The 16965-nt window shown below is 39.8% G+C and overlaps 1 long non-coding RNA gene across 1 annotated transcript in view; it reads right to left on the bottom strand.

The window, feature by feature from the left end:
* LOC141377672 (uncharacterized) overlaps positions 1-16352 on the bottom strand; it is a 33901-nt gene extending 17549 nt beyond the window's left edge. Inside the window, exons 1-2 of the long non-coding RNA XR_012390177.1 lie at positions 16171-16352; positions 5741-5787 (exon numbers count right to left, since the gene is read on the bottom strand). This is a non-coding gene — a long non-coding RNA (uncharacterized lncRNA). The remainder of the gene's footprint in view (positions 1-5740; positions 5788-16170) is intronic.
* Between the last annotated feature and the right edge of the window lie 613 nt (positions 16353-16965).

Raw genomic sequence — 16965 nt, 5'->3', positions numbered from 1 at the left:
AGGGTCACATCCCTACTCTTTACTAAAAGTACAATAGGATTTGTAATGACCAAACAGAGTGCAGATCTTGGATTAAGGGTGCTTCTTAAAGTGTAGTGTCCCTGCCACTATATTGAGCTTTCAGACTCTCATCACATGGGGATGATAATGAGGGCAAGATAGGTAAGGGTCAACAGAAGAAATTTGGCCACAAAGATCACATCCCAAGTCTTCACATAAAATGGAATAGGTTAAAAAAATTGACTACACAGAGTCTAGATCTTGGTTTAAGGGTGCTTTCGCAAAGTATTGTGTCCTCGCCACTATGGGGCATTATGACTCATGCCGCAGGGTAAGTACCCATACTGGCCTCATTCTACTTTTAACTACAGCCTAGTTTTCCTATGTGGTCTCCCATCCAGGAACTGACCAGGCTCAACCTTGGTTAGCTTCAGTGGACAACAAGTCTTGAGCTGCAGACTGATATGGCTGTGGCATACATGGCTTTGTGTCATATTAGTAAAAAAAAAATACATGCAAAATAGACTGGAGGAGAGTCTCTGACTTGGGTGGAGGACTTCAAGTATCCTGGAGTTTTGTTGATGAGAGAAGAAAGGATAAAACGTGAGAGGACAGATGGATCGGTGTAGGAAAGCAGTGAATGTATCACTCTGTTGTGGTAAAGCAGCTGCGCTAAAAGGAAAAGCTCTTGATTTACCTGTCAATCTATGGTCTTGCTCTCAACCTATGGTCATGAGATTTGGGTCATCTCGGAAAAGACAAGATCGGAAATACAAGTTGTCGAATTTCCTTCGCTTGGTGGCAAGGGCGCACCCTCAGATAGAGTGAAGAGCATTGTTACCTGGGAGGAGCTTAAAGTAGAGCCCTAACTCCTCCACATTCAGAGAAGACGGTTGAGGTGTCTTGGGCATCTGTTTCAGATGCCTCCTGAATGCCTACCTCAGGATGTCCCATGATTGTTCTCCTGCAAAAAAGCCCCAACAGATGACCCAAAACACACTGGTGGGACTATGTATTCTTTTTGTTTGCATGGGGATGCTTCGGGATTCCACGGATGAGCTGGAGGAAGTGTCTCTGTAGAGGAAATTCTGGTGTTACTTGCTGAGACTGCTGCCCCAGCTACCCTGCCCCAATAAAATCTGTAAAAATAGAAGTTTAATATACTTACAATTAAGCAAGCCCAGATAAAAACAGTAATGCAAAAGTTACTTTGCTTAAAAGTAACTGTAATATTACTATCAAAAAAGTAACTTTCTCCAACACCCAATAGTAACTATTGTGTATTTTTCCCCCATTTGCTTTGTATAAATTTGATAAAAACTTGTATGAAAATGTCATCCAACTCGCTGCAACAGTAAAATTTATTATCACAATATTGTGTAAATTTTGTAGTAGATAAAAACTTTATTCTCAGACTACACTACTAATATTAGCAACAGTGACTGCAACACTGTAGTTATTTGTTTACATATCTGTCTCATGCTGATATGTACATGCTGAGAGAGAGAGAGAGAGAGAGAGAGAGGGGGAGGGAGGGAAAGACGCAGACAGATAGACAGGTCACAGGTTAAACATTGCTCAGTCATGTTTCCTCCCAGCCCATTTTAGCTCCGCTATGCCAAGTGGAAGGCTCACGCTTTCAGTAATGTCACGGCTCTACTCACTCAAATACACCTTTGTTTAAAGCACACAGGCCTTTAATCTCTGATGGGGAGAATATTTCAGGCAGCAATTTCAGATGGAATCATTGGCCGTCAGGTAAACTCCAAAATACCCCAATGTTTTGACAGATTCCAAGGTTACTGAAGTATTTTGATGGAAGCTGGAACAAAATATTTTGATAAGAAGGCCTGAATGATGAAATTAATGGCACATTGTAGAGGACCCGTCTTGATCTCAGGCATTATGCGAGCATGTGTAAAAAGATAAGGCTTAGAGCTGGTAATGTACCGCTGGCTTTTAACGGTTTTGGCTGCGGCATGTTGAGTGCAGCCTTGAACGAAGAGCATTAATTTGTGAATTTAGGAATGAGACTGTCCGTAAACAAAGCTGTACAGTGAACAGGACTAATCTGCTTCTATACAGCATGAGCTTACGTGGGATCTCTTTCTTACTCAGCTTTCTGAGATTGAAGGGATTTCATCGGAAATCATTCCGTCATTCGGTGTGTTTACATACATGTTTATAATACAGAGCTATTCTGGTGACAAGCTGCTGAAAGTTTTGGGTGTTCACCAAGTCCACACATCATTTTCCTGTAATTATATTTGAACCTAAAGAAATCGCAACAACATCAGACAATTGCTCGACATTATTAACAGGGTGTTTGAGTACTTAATTAACTTTTATTGCTTTGTGTTTGAGCCATACCTTACTTTGAGTCATCGTTCTTGCACAAGCCGAAAAAACATGTCACTAATTCAGAAAGTCAGTGATATCAACGAGGCATCACACTTTAATTATTATTTAAACTGTTTAATTTGAATTTTTTTTGTCAGCTATGTTGCAAATTTGTAAAACGTTCCTTACAAATGTAGAATTTGATGTGTCTTATGCAAGTGGACCCAAACAAATGACTATTCTACCAAATATAAAATTTTTATAGCAGATTTTTAGTAATGGAATTAATGTGGGAAAATTCAGGTTTACATTTTTACATTTAAAGGGGTGGTCCACTACAATATCATGTTTTAAAATTTATGTGTAATGTAGCTGTGTGAACATAAACAACATCTCTAAATGCAAGACGCTCAAAGTTCAATGCAAAGATAGACATTGGCTTTTAAAGAGTTAGCTTAGCAAAGCCTACAGTGAAGTACAAAAAAAATACATCCGGGTTTGTGAGTGCACCTCTCAAAAAATGTAACTACACTTTGCAACGTCACGTAGCCCAAGCTCTGTGATTGGTCGGCTTGGTAGCACTGACAACTCTGGGCAGGGCCGAGAGCCGCGTGAGCCCTATGGAGCGATTGTTTACAAGTGTGGAATCCCGTGAAGGAGCTCCGGATGGAAAGTTTTGTTGCTTGTTTACCTCATGGGTAAAGTTTGTTGAATGTCCACTAGTTCCTGCCTTAAGTGAAGTTTGTTTATAAACTAATTTCAAGAGGATCACGTGCTTATGATTTATTAGCTAATCATTATCTTACAATCATATGAGCCCTAAAGTACTATAAAGAACCACAGTTTTCAGTCCACTTTATCTTCGTTTGGATGAAACCCCCCTTCCTCCCCAATTCTTCTCCTTTACCATTGATCGGGCGGCACGGTGGCCCAGTGGTTAGCACTGAGAGCCCCACAGCAAAAACACTACCGGCCTAGTTTCGCCTAGCCGGTGGGCGTTTCTGTGAGAAGTTTGTATGTTCTCCCCGTGTTCACGTGGGTTTTCCCCCGGGTTCTCCGGTTTCCTCCCACTGTCTAAAGATATACATCATGCTTAAGAATCAAGCACTCTTTTAGCCCCCCTTCTCAAGTGTTCCCTTAGCTATCGCTGCAGGGGAGTTCTGAGATCCACCGAGCTCAGGCTCCCCTCTAGCTCTGCGAACGGGGGGAAGCCCCGGGCTCGAGGATCCCTTGAGCTCGGGGCTCTCTCCCGGGACAGCATGCCAAACAAGCTTTGATGGATCATCAGCTAAGTGTGAACTCTTGAAAAATGAGCGAGTTTGAGCCACTTGTACATTAAGGAAGCGTTCAGAAAAAACAAAACACCTGTGAAGAAACTCAACACAGAGGAACATTTACACCTCACTGCCAACTAGCGTTTCGGAAGTGTTATTGCAGAACAACAGAAACAGCGTGCAGTATAAATGCACAGCTACGCGTGTTGCATGCGTCGTGGGTCAAGCCGATCTCTTGACGCAGAAGTATAAACCAGGCTTTAGGGTGGGGTTGGGTGCCACGCCTCCTTTTTAAAATCGTACGAATTAGCCACTAAACTGACAAAACGTAAAATAGTTACGTTTCCTCGTGAGATCAGGCTGTATATTCTTACATGCAAAAAAAAACTCTTTAATAACTAGATTCTCGTCCAACTAGAAGTTTAAATTATAACTAAAGTAGTTTAACTAGAAGTTTTAACTCAAAGTTTAAAATCTAAACTTTTTAGGAGATTAATGTCATGTCTCCTTTCGTATAACACAAAAAATTGGATCATACTGTAGGTAATTTTCATACATTTTTTTTACAACCATGACATATAAGACATGTAAACATTTTAAGAAAAATGATCATCGGGCCAAACAAATGACTTGAATTTAATTCGTTTGTATGAAATTTACATCAGCAGTAGATTTTCTTGACATATGACCAACTCCCTGCCTTACACCATCTCCCAAAACTGACATTACGAAAGACTCGGATCCAAACAGATTTCACTGCTGTTTCATACATAACATCTGCACCTTTAAAAGTTCTGTAAACCACTTGCTTGAAGCCCCTTCAGTGTTTCCATAGGAGCTTATAATAATAAGTCACGATAAGAACAAAATTAAGGTTAAAAAAAAAACCCTAGTAAGGCGCCCACAGAAGCAACATTTTAAAGAATCGTTCATCATACCAAATCATGAGGTTCAGTGGCAGCTAATGTTTCCTTAAGAGGTAGCTGCCTATTTAGGCTGCTTACAGCTTTTTTGGATATCAATATCATGTCAACGAGTTCATCCAAAGGGTAAACAGGTTTTCGTTTTGTGGCGCCGATACATCGTTGTGCTTTTAAATGGTCAACCAGGGTATTTTTGAGAGCTTTACCTTCTGAGTGATGAGAAGATCTTCACCCTTCAAAGTGCGCAGCAAGTTTTGCGTGTCTAGTGTAAACACTGTCTGATTCTAATCTAAGATTACAAGAGAAATGGCTCTCTAAAAGCAACATAAAATTTCCAGTAAAAAATAGTTTCCAGCCCATATCAAAGGCTCCCAGAATGCACAATTCATCCTTAAGTTGCCATTTAAACAACCGTTTTAGAGTCAGTAGTCATTTAATATTAAGGTTGCTAAATGCACGGTGTTTTCTGAAGCTAATGAAACAAATAAAAAGCATGTTGCACAAATTAAGGATTCATTTCAGCAAAACGTGTGATTGACAGCTGTAGTGTTTATGATTATGCTTCTTACTTGTTGCATAAACCACCCAAAAAGCAAATAGCTTATATAACAGCAATCTTTTGATGGATGTTGTCATTTATTTTAAAGCATATGGCAGCACATGAGTTTAAAGAACAAGACGGAAAGATGCAGACTAGCATAAATTTGATTACGTCTCTTTGATCTGCACTAAACACTCCGGCCTGTAAAGGAGGAAAGGCATTGCTCATACTCTTTAGCGGTGACTAAGTAGTAAGGTAGTTGCCCTCTGGAGCATAGTGCACAACCGGATGAGCAATGCGCTGTGGCGGGGTTTAAATGTTTGGGTTTACATAACCATTCCTTGAGTGTCCCTCCAACACTAGGTGGATGCTTGATCTAATTGGTCATGGATTAGTTTGCCTTGCGCAGGGTTTGTAATTCATTTTCAAGAGCTGTCCCTGCTGAAAAAGACAAGCTAACAACAGCTTGAATTTCCAAGATGTTTTGATGCGGTTCTTACGCTCCCCAAGTCACCATGAAACTAAATTTGACAACTCTTCTTACATTATGGGATATCGTTTACAGCGTTTACTATGAATGATAACTGTGTCTTGTGTGCATCATTCACTTTTTTCTAAATGAATGTGCCCTCGAAATGTTTAATCAAAATAACCCCCTTTACCTCTTTTGTGATGACAGGCGGGGCAATAACCTCATCCCTGCAGCAATCTGTAAAATAAATTGGAAAATGGAAAGCAATTTTTTTTTTCAGTGGTTCAACAAATAGTTGAACAAATAATCTGTGACGGTAAAACAATTTCAGCAATGTATCTTATGATCCATCATATATACACAATATTGTACTTTTTTCCTCTACCAAAAACATATATAAATATCGAAATATATCATCTAATTCGTTCTAATCCACAGCCCTACTGTATGTAAATGGTAATAACCTCAACTCCTCCAACAAGCTATGAAAATACAATAAACAGCAAATGACAACAAATGGAAAAATCTAATTCCACATTTTAAGTTCAACAAACTATTTGACTTTTCACTTTAAATTTGGAGACGACACAGTGACACAGTGGTTAGCACTGTGGCCTTACAGCAAGAAGGTCGCTGGTTTGAGTCCTGGCTGGATCAGTTGGCAGATTTCGGTTTTCTGTTTGCCCCCCTACATCTTTTCAGTTACTGATCGCAGCACCACCCCACCCCCGCATTTCAGTTACAGATCGACCCCCCAACCCCTCACCACCCCCGTTCACTCAAGTTGTCTAATATTAAATAACTGTCCTGGAGAAAATACTGTCCCAGTCTACCCCTGGCTAAAGGTGAATTGAATAAACTAAGTTTGTCATAGTATACGAGTGTGTGTGTGTGTAAGTGTGATTTGGTGTTTCCCAGTACTGGGTTGCAGCTGGACGGGCATCTGCTGCATAAAAAATATGCCGGAATAGTTGGTGGTTTATTCCGCTGTAGGGACTAAGCCGAAGGTAAATGAATAAGCAGATTCATTTTAAAATAAGCAGAACCAATTAGAGAGGCTCATGAGCTCCCAATAATTTTCGACTTGTCAAAATTGTTTCGGAAGATGTCGATTGTGAAGGTACATGTGATTGGAGGATCCAATCTGTTGCTGAAGCTGACCCCTTGACCAATCAGAAGGATATATTTGCTGGACGATGAGCACTGGACAATGTGGCATATCCAGATGAGTATTCTTGAGTGCTTTTATGGTTGTTGTTCAGTCTGACATAACAACTGAGATCTTTCAGAGTGACATGAGAATAAAAATCACAGTGAATACCAAGCTTCAGCTTACAAAATGCCACAAAAACAGCAATATTGAAAAAAATCTTTTTGGTTCCCCAAAGAACCTTTGAGTGAAATGTGTTTCTAGAGTTCACACTTAGCTAACGCTTGATGCTAATTTGGCATGCTGTCCTGGGAGAGTACCTTGGAGACCCTTGAGGTCAGGGCTCTCGCCTAGTCATTTAGCTTAGAAGGGGGTTCAAGGTCAAGTAGATCTTAAGAGCTTCCCTTGCTATAGGAAGAAAAAGAGGAGATGGGGTGGATGGTGGGAATTCCTCAAAAAGTAAGGAAGGTGAGAAAAGCATGCTATTTATGTAGACTTGCATTCGTCTGATTGGTTTATCACTAATTGTTAACATGGGACCAGCTGTGGTCAATCATAGTGCGTGATCCTCTCGAAATTAGTTTGTAAAACTTTACTTAAAGCCCTGACTAATGCCACGGTCACACTAGAGTTCAAGCACTGCGAAAACAGGCAGGAGTAAACAAGATAATTACACATTAAAAAAAGCAAGCGATGGACTATATTTAAAATTTCTGTACAAAGAAGTTAAGTATTGATCTTCGATTGGTCTAACGCAGTCACGTGATGTGATTTCGCAGGTCAGAGTTCACCAAGTTTGAACTCTGAGCTTGCATTTCCGGTCTGTCGCATTCATGCAAGTATGAATGAAAGGTCATAGAGCGAAAAGTGTAGTGTGACTGCAGCTTAACTTCAAACTAAATGCCTTTTTTGGTTGAAGTTATGAGTTTAAAGGCACATGTGTCAACATCATTTCCTGGTGGCCCACAGTTCTGCACAGTTTAGTTTAACCCCAACTTACCACACCAGATCAAACTAACTGACTCCTATACGTTTGTTTGAAACCTAAAGGTAAATGTGTTAAAGCAAGGATGGAACTAAACTCTGCAAGGAACCTCCGGGAACTGAGTTTGACACCCCTGTTTTAAGGGATGTGAAATCTTCATGCCTTCTATATCCACCATTGGGCTGGGGCGGTTTGTAATATTTAAGGTTGTTCATTAGTCAAATAAAAAATATTTAAAGGATCAAACTAACACTTATAAAACTTTTATACATTAGTTTAGCTCATCAAAGGTTTAGTGTAAAAGATTTGCTAGTACTTTCATGGTGGTAAACGTTTTATGTTATTGTTCAGTATCTCAGACCTTCCCTCAAAGTTCTGAAACAGATATACACAAAGAACACACCCGTTTGTTTTGGTTTATACCATTTACGCCAGTCTCTCACTCTGTATGTGTGTGTGTGTGGTTGTTTGTACTGCATGCCTGAGTGTGTACAGTGCCAGTGTCAGTAAAAGAAGCCTCTAAAACGTCTCAAAACAAGTGCTCCTGCAATCTCTCGTGGGAGTGCAACAGCTGATAGAATTATGATGTCACAATCAGATAACGCATGTGTGATGATGTCATATCTTACACACAGACAGGACTTTAGGAGGGGCTTCTCATGACTAACTGGGTGTCCAGTGATGTGATCGGTCTGTCGGTATTGAGAGATTCCTCAAGGTAAACATTGCCAATATTGATTGCATGCTATTAATATATTCCTGAAGACTGGTATGCAACGGAATATTAATCAGTCGTATTGGAATGTGAAGAAATCCCTTATCATTTGAAATATTTTGTTATGTAACAAGCTGCAAAAGTATATCTTTTCTGGCATAATTGATATTTGTAAGTGAATCTCAATAACAAAGTGCTAGTTAGGATACAGTTCCCTAAATCAATTTAGCATTGTAGAAGGGGGTTTGGTTTTTGTTTCGTAGCAGTTCTAACCAGGTTTTAAATCAAGACCAATTTTGGTGGCAATCAACATACATAACTAGAAAGTAACCCAAACACTAGGGGCAACTCAGTGGCGCAGTAGGTAGTGCTGTCACACCACAGCAAGAAGGTCGCTGGTTCGAGCCTCGGCTGGGTCAGTTGGCGTTTCTGTTTGGAGTTTGCATGTTCTTCCTGCGTTCGTGTGGGTTTCCTCTGGGTGCTCCGGTTTCCCCCACAGTCCAGACCCCAGATTAATAAAGGGACTAAGCCAAAAAGAAAATAAATGAACAACCCAAATACAAAACAGTCAGATACTGGGTTTCCATCCAAAATTCCAAAATTAATCATTGGCCAATGATAATTGTTACAGAAATAATTTGTCAATAAAGTTCCATGATTGCAAGGTAGTGGGATGTTTAGTCAACCATATGTTTTTACCCAATCATATCTCAAACAGAGATAAAAACCTATAGGCATTCACTTAACCCTGTTTGTAAATAATAGCAATTCATTCACACAAGTGTACTTGGGAGCCTGCAAATGGAAACCAGTTTTAGTTTTTGGAAATTATACTATTATAATCTCTGACTAAACTAGAAACATAATTTAGTGAAATTAAGTCATGCATGTGTCAGTCTGTCTATGTGTACCTGACAACAAAAACTGAACTGTACACTACCCTAAAAATACTGTTATTTGACAGAATTTGGCATCTACACTCATGTTTCTCTTTATCTCAAGGTTTACATAACCTTGTGTCCAGCCCTGATCCAGAACAGATGATTGCTGTGGTCAATGCTGAGCCAAGAGGTCAAGACCGATTCCAGCAAAGACACAATGCAAGATGGACCCTTGCATCGATCCAGTCGGCTATAGTCAAAACCTAAAAGATCCCTATAATCCTAGCCTAAAATCTGTGGTCTTATATTGTTGGTCTGACATGTTCACTGACAGTCAATTAATGGCAGTTTTAATTAATTATCCCCTCTATTGAGATTCTGCCTGTGTCAGACATTTCCAGATTCTTTCCTGCAGTTTGAAATCTCTTACGAGTGTCAAGGCAAGAAACAATTGGATCACTGAATGTGATAAAACTTCCAGCTCCCTCAGGGATATATCAGTGTGAGCTGTGCTTAACCAATTTTTTTAAACTTGAAAGCCCAAAAATGAACACGGCCATAATCCCCCTGAAACTCACACTTTTTAAAAATCTCAGCTACTGTTACTAGCCACACCCCTGTACTGTTGATTGGCTGTATGTGTGTTTCGAGATTTAAGCTGCGGTCGCACTGCACATTTCGCTCAACAGACTTCCATTCATACACAAGCAAATGTGTCAGACTAAAAACACAAGCTCATGCGACAAGTTTCGCAGTTCACTCCATTGCAAAGTTCAAAATCGGTGAATTCTGACCTCCGAAATTGCATCACGTGACTGTGTGAGACCAATCGAAGATCAAAACATGATAATATGGATCAATCGCTCACTTTTAAATGTCTCATCATATTGTGTAATCTCGTGCCTTTTTGCAATGCTGTACAACAGAATTTCGCACGCTCAAACTCTAGTGACGGCGGCACTAGTCCAATACTTTACAAAGTCCAGCACTTTTTATATTTTGCTTAGTGCACTTTCTACTTGTATCCTAACTACACCCTGCGAAGCGATACACAATGAAAGCAGTTTTAAAACACACAATCGTTTTCATGTTACAAAGAAGTTTTGTCCTAACAATCTGCGATAACGATGTGCAAAATTTTTATTTTAGAAACTGTATGTTGCGCAGAATAAAAGCATGTACTTCTAAAACAGTGAACACCTTTAGCCTGATCTCATGAGAAAACATAATTTTTTTTAACGTTTTGTCAGTTTAGTGGCAGTTTTTCTTTATTTTTCTGACATATTTGTGCGATTTTTAAAAGGAGGTGTGGTACCAAGCCTTGACATTGGGAGATAAGCATACTAAATTGTATGAACAAGATTATACAAATTCAAATGAATTATCCACTGAATGAAAAAGTTAGGAATTGCCGTAGATCGCATTTTCACCTCAGGTACAGATTATGTGCTTTATTCAGAGTTAACGTCTACCGATGTAAGTTTAAATACCATTTTACGTGGCATTTATGGCCATACTACCTCAGATCATTTCAGATCTTGAAATTAAAATATCTAGCAGACAGTTTGAAAATGAGAGTCAGAACTTTGACTAGGTGCAATCCAACTACACCAGTCACTCAGTGGCCTATTCAAGAGTTCACACTTAGCTGATAATCAATAAAGCGTATTTGGCATGCTGTCCCGGGAGAGAGCCCTGAGCTCGTAATATCCTTGAGCCCGGGGCTCCCTCCCGTTAGAAGGGCGAGAGGGGAGTTCGAGGTCAGGTAGGTCTCGAAAACTCCCCTGCTTGTCACCGTGAGAAGTGTGAACTAAGGTAGTATTGGGTGATAATTTGTTTTAGTCGATTGGCTATGGTTTATGTTTTGGATGGTGGGAGGAAACCGGGTAACCCGGGAAAAAACCACGCGAACACGGGGAGAACATTTAAACTCCGCACAGAAACACCGACCGGCCCAAAAGGTTGGACCGGCGGTGTTCTTGCTGTGAGGCAACAGTGCTAGCCACTGGGAGGATGTAGGGGTGGAAAGGGGGAGCTTCAAGACGAAGATAACTGGAGTGACAAACTCAGGTTATTTATAATGCTTCCGTAATCATCTATTAGGGCTGATTACGGAGCTAATAAAAAGCCAGCCGTGTTGATTATAAGCATGTGATCCTCTCGAAATTAGTTTATGAATAAACCACACTTAATTATGTTAAAGCGGTTTAATATGTATTAATTAGAGTAAAGGCCTTCAACATTTGGCTGGGAGTGCAGTTGCTGGTATTGAAATGTTTTTGGCATGTTGCATCATGTTTGGTGCAGATAACCATATTTCTTGTCACTGGAAGTTTGATGTGTTGCGTGTTGTTAGGACATGGTGTTAAATTGCAGTTGTGTGAAAATGTTACTTTCAGCAGTATATGATCTCCAGCTCTCTAATCTTGACACTTCAGGGCCTTTTGATTGCTCAAGTTGAAGAGGCTAAGGAGTTGTCATACTGCTACTGCTAATATCAGTAGCTATCAGTCTGCTGAGCATCCTCCCAGTCCATTGCTCCACCTCATAACACTGCAGTACAGCCTTCTGATTGATGCCTGGGAAATAGCGCTAATGTAGCCGGGCAGGAATGCCATTACTGCAAGATTCACACACCCCTACGAGATTCCAGCATGCCGGTGAGACGGAGCATCAGAGCTGGAGCAAGAAAACGCCTGGAATTTACATCAATTCATGTTTCAAAGCACAGGGAGGAGAAGGACTGCTCTGAGGAATCAATTGAAAGCCATCTTTACTATTTCTAAAACACCTTCACAAATTAAGCTCGCTCTTTCTTCATCTTTTTATTCCGTGTCACTCTTGATTCTCTGCAAACATTGAAATCCCAGTCATGAATCTGGCAGGATGGAGAGAAAGGGATGTTCCCATCCAAAACATGACGCAAAACTACAACCATCTCATTGAAATCAAACAATCTTTCTACTCTGCAAGATTATGCTGTTTTTAAATGCTGCATATGATCCATTATTAGCCGAGCAAATATTTAAGACCAATGCAAAAATAAGCTTGCATACAGTAATTTAAGACATTATGCAATTGTGATTTAAAATCTCTATCATTTTCTTCAATTCACTAAATGTTTTACCCATTTGTCAACATGTTTTTGAACATTTAGAACATGATTAAATTGATTATGATCACTTTATTTTTTATGTTAGACTATTGTAATTCCTTGTATATTGGTCCTTATTTGCACGTTTAAAGTTGGTTCAAAATGCGGCAGCTAGACTTTTAACAGGCATCAAAAAACATGCTCATATTTGGCCAGTTTTAGCATCCCTACATTGGCTTTGTGTTAATTTTAGAATTGAGTTCAAGATGGTTGAACCTAGGATCCAGGAGGAACAAAGTGGTTTTCGTCCAGGCTTCGTCCACTGGACCAGCTTTATACTCTTACCAGGATGCTCGAGGGTTTATGGGAGTATGCCCAACCTGTCCACATGTATTTTGTGGATTTGCAGAAGACATGAAACTTTGTCATTTGTGGCATTCTGTGGAGGATGCTCTGGGAGTATGGGGTCGGAGGCGCTCTTTTAAGAGCTTTCTCGCCCCTGTATGAACAGAGTAGGAGTTTGGTTCGCATTGCCGGCAATAAGTCAAACTTGTTTCCAGTGCATGTTGGACTCCGGCAGGGTTGCCCTTTGTCACCAATTCTGTTCATAATTTTTATGGACAAAATACAAAGTGCAGGCTTGGGCTGGAAAGGGTCCGTTCGGGGACCACAGGATTTCATTTCTATTATTTGCAGACGATGCTGTTATGTTGGCTTCATCGTGGTTTGCTGGGGAGTGTGACATGACTGGGATGAGAATGAGAACGAGCACCTCCTAGTCTGAGGCCATGGTGCTCTCCTGGAAAAAAGGTGGTTGCCATCTCCAGGTTGGAGGAAAGTCCTTACCCCAGGTGGAGGAGTTCAAGTATGTTGGGGTTTTGTTCACGAGTGAGGGAAGGATGGAACGTGAGATTGACAGGCGGTGCAGCGGTAATTTGGTCAATGTACTGGTCCATTGGGTTAAAGAAGGAGCTAGGTCGAAAAGGCCAAGCTCTCGATTTACTGGTCAATCTACGTTCCTACTCTCACATATGGTCATGACCGAAAGGACAAGATCTCAGATATAAGTGGACAAAATGAGCTTCCTTTGCAGGGTGGCAGGGCGCACCTTTATAGATAAGGTAAGAAGCTCTGTCACCCGGGAGGAGTTCGGAGTACGACATGCTCCTCCACATCGAGAAAAGTCAGCTGAGGTGGCTCGGGCATCTGTTTCGTATGCCTCCTGAACGTTTACTTTGGGAGGTGTTTCATGCATGTCCCACCGGGACGAGGCCTCGAAGAAAACCAAGGACACGCTGGAGGAACTATGTCTCTCGGCTGGCCTGGGAACGCCTTGGGATTCCCCCTGGAGGAGCTGGACGAAGTGTCTGGGGAGAAGGAAGTCTGGAGTTTTCTCCTAAGACTGCTGCCCCCACGACCTAGCCCTGCATATAAGTTCAAGATTTTGCTTATTTATCTTTTTTCTACTAACTTTTACTAACTTACATTCAACTCCTCTGTCCCCTTTGGACGACAAATAAAGTTTTACGACAAATTCCTCGGTCACAACTTAAACTGAAAGGAGATGCAACCAGCTGCCACCGGACATTACGAGTGCTTCTTCTCTCTCTATTTTCAAGTCCAGACTTAAGACACATTTTTATTCTATTGCCTTACTTTTATTGTTATTTTACTGTTTTAGAATGTGTGTTTTAGTTTTGTTCAGCACTTTGGCCAGAGCCAAACTGAAGTTAAACGTGCTTTATAAATACACTTTACTTACTATATATTCCTACAAACAAGAAAATACAAAAGGAACATAATTAATATTATAGTGTTTTTGTCCCATATAGTAGTAAAGTACTTGAATTAATCTATTGTGGTGGTTCTATAGTTACCATGGAAATGCTAAAACTATAGTAATATAAACAAATAAATGCAATGCAATAATAGTTGATTCCTAAGGAATATTAAAACCTATAATTTTTGAACAACTATAGGGTATATTATACTATAATGCACCACAGTTTACTGTCATAAAAACCATAAGTATAATATGCTATTTATTACAATTTATCAGTTCACTATACTTAATACAAGCATTCATTAAAGTTCCCAAGAAATCAAAACTAACCATAAGGTTTTGTTAGCTCACGTTGATAGTTTTGTGGTGAACAATTTATCTGCAGGTCATAAGAAAAAAAAAATGTTTGCCCTTGTGATCTTTAATATAAATCAGAAAATGCACTTCCTGTTTGTTTTCAGTTCAGTTATCAGATTACATGATTTTGAAGCATTGGGCATACATACTAAACCACGCTGGTTCAACTGTCAGTTTTGACAACAAACAGAAATGGTGAGCAGGTGTTTGTTAGGTGGTAATAACTCCTCTAAAACCCCTTTACCAATCTTTCTGAATAAAATGCCTACTTTACTACATCCATTCAACCCGCTGTAGAAAAAACAAGGCACGCCCACTGTGTTCTCATTTAATATTCCGTTTCTTTAGGAACTGCGTTTTAATACGAAAAAAAATAATAATAATAACAATCGCAGTTTCAAGTTCTTGGGGACTTTAATAAGGTAAATACATATACGGTATATTTATCTTTATTATATAATGGTTCAAAAACACTATAGTATTTACTATAAATTTGTGTAGTATTTTGTTTCATGTGGGTTTTAATAAGTACAGATCAGAATTGGTATGTTTAATTTTTCCATAAATATATTTGCTACACTGAATGATGCAATTACATTTCATTTTCACAAGTTCCTTGAAACAATAGAGCCACTTGCACTTACTATGCTTATTTATTATTTAATTTAATTTGATGCAGAAACCAAATTGGCACATCAAAATGGGTTATTATCTTACTCCCAAGGCCGTTTATATTGAAGTTGACATTTAGTCGTACCATGTTGGTGTTTTGTAACATCTGATTTTTATGTGGTGGTTCGTTAGCCCAACGCTGAACTCCCAACCTGGAGGACCAGGACATACACTCATACACTACGGACAATTTAGCTTACCCAATTCACCAATAGCACATGTCTTTAGACTTTTCGGGGAAACCGGAGCACCTGGAGGAAACCCATGCGAACACAGGGAGAACATGCAAACTCCACACAGCAATGCCAACTGACCTACCTGGAAGTCAAACCAGTGACCTCCTTGCTGTGAGGTGACAGCGCTACCCACTGTGCCACCATAATGCCCAAATTAGTTATTATAGTCTAAATAAAATAACTGAAACTGCTAAAAACTGTTCACAGTTGTTAAAATAACTTTTTATTATGATAAAGAACTTTTTTTGTACATTTAAAAAGGTATTTTTAAACAATTTAGTTTTAAACATTGTTTCTTATGCAATATATTGTTCCGAACTATTTACACAGTCAATTAGTCACTATATTAAACTCCAGAGTTACATTTTCAACACCAAAAGTTAACAAAAGCAGAGATGATCAAGGTCAATCAAATGGTACAAATACATGAAAACAACAGCCTGATCTCAGAGGAGACGTATTTTACATTTTGTCAGTTTAGTGGCCAATTCGTACGAATTGCATGCATGCATTTTAAAAAGGAGGCGTGGCACCCAACCCCACCCCTAACCCCAACTGTCATTGAGTGATGAGCAAATCGTACTAATTTGTACGAATTAAATCATACGAATTAGCCGCTAAATCAAAAAGTTACCAATTGCCGTGAGATTGAATTGGAAAACAACAATAGATCACAATATATGGGAAACTGATGATACAATTTTTACTGTACAAATGTGTTTTTTTCATTATTATAACCCAGCTCACCTCTCTCTCTTTTCCCTCGCTCTCCTGTTGCCCTCAGAGATCCATTTAGAAGAACAGGGTAAACACTCGCCATTCATAAATAAGCTTTTAAGGCCTTTCCCTCTCATAAAGTTGATGAAACTTCATGGGCCAGTGAACAACATTAGAGAGTGAAGGTTAAGTGGCGACCGCACTGCCATCACCTGTGGGGACGAATGTACCTTGTTTACTCGGCTACTAAATAAGCTGGAATTAACAATCCAAAAAGCAGCTGAAGGCTATTTAAATAGATTTTCTTACAACGGAATTAACAGAATCAGATTCCCATCTTGTGTTTTTATCCCACGATCAGACTGGAATTTTGTTGTAACTGAGCTTTGTTTGAACGGACACCCATACGGTCTCTTCAGTGTCTCCTAAAAGCCCCCGTCAAACTTCCAGAGCAGTGATTCATCAGCTAGAATTCAGTGATTCATTTTGCAGCTCACCTAAATCTCACATAGACCATTACTGTCAACGAGGTGAGATGTTTTGGCATTTGTTATTAGTTATGAGTGCTGAGTTTATTCCTAATGGCGAGTAACTGCGATGAATCAGTTTGAGAGCAGCTCCGTCGGGAGAAACTTTAATGACGACGATGGGTTTGGTGTTACTCAAGTGATCTCGGCTGCTTCTGTGGTCCTCACACCTCTGGCCTACATCAAAGTAGCAACAACATTGCTTTTTTCTTTAAGTCAATCGACTGCTAATCCTCTATGGGGGAAAGGCATGCGATGACCGCATTGGTTTAATGAAGAAAAATCACTAGTCAGCATG

The sequence above is a fragment of the Danio rerio genome, chromosome 14 (assembly GCF_049306965.1).
Source record: "Danio rerio strain Tuebingen ecotype United States chromosome 14, GRCz12tu, whole genome shotgun sequence".
NCBI lineage: Eukaryota > Metazoa > Chordata > Actinopteri > Cypriniformes > Danionidae > Danio > Danio rerio.
This window is presented reverse-complemented; position numbering and strand designations above follow the sequence as displayed.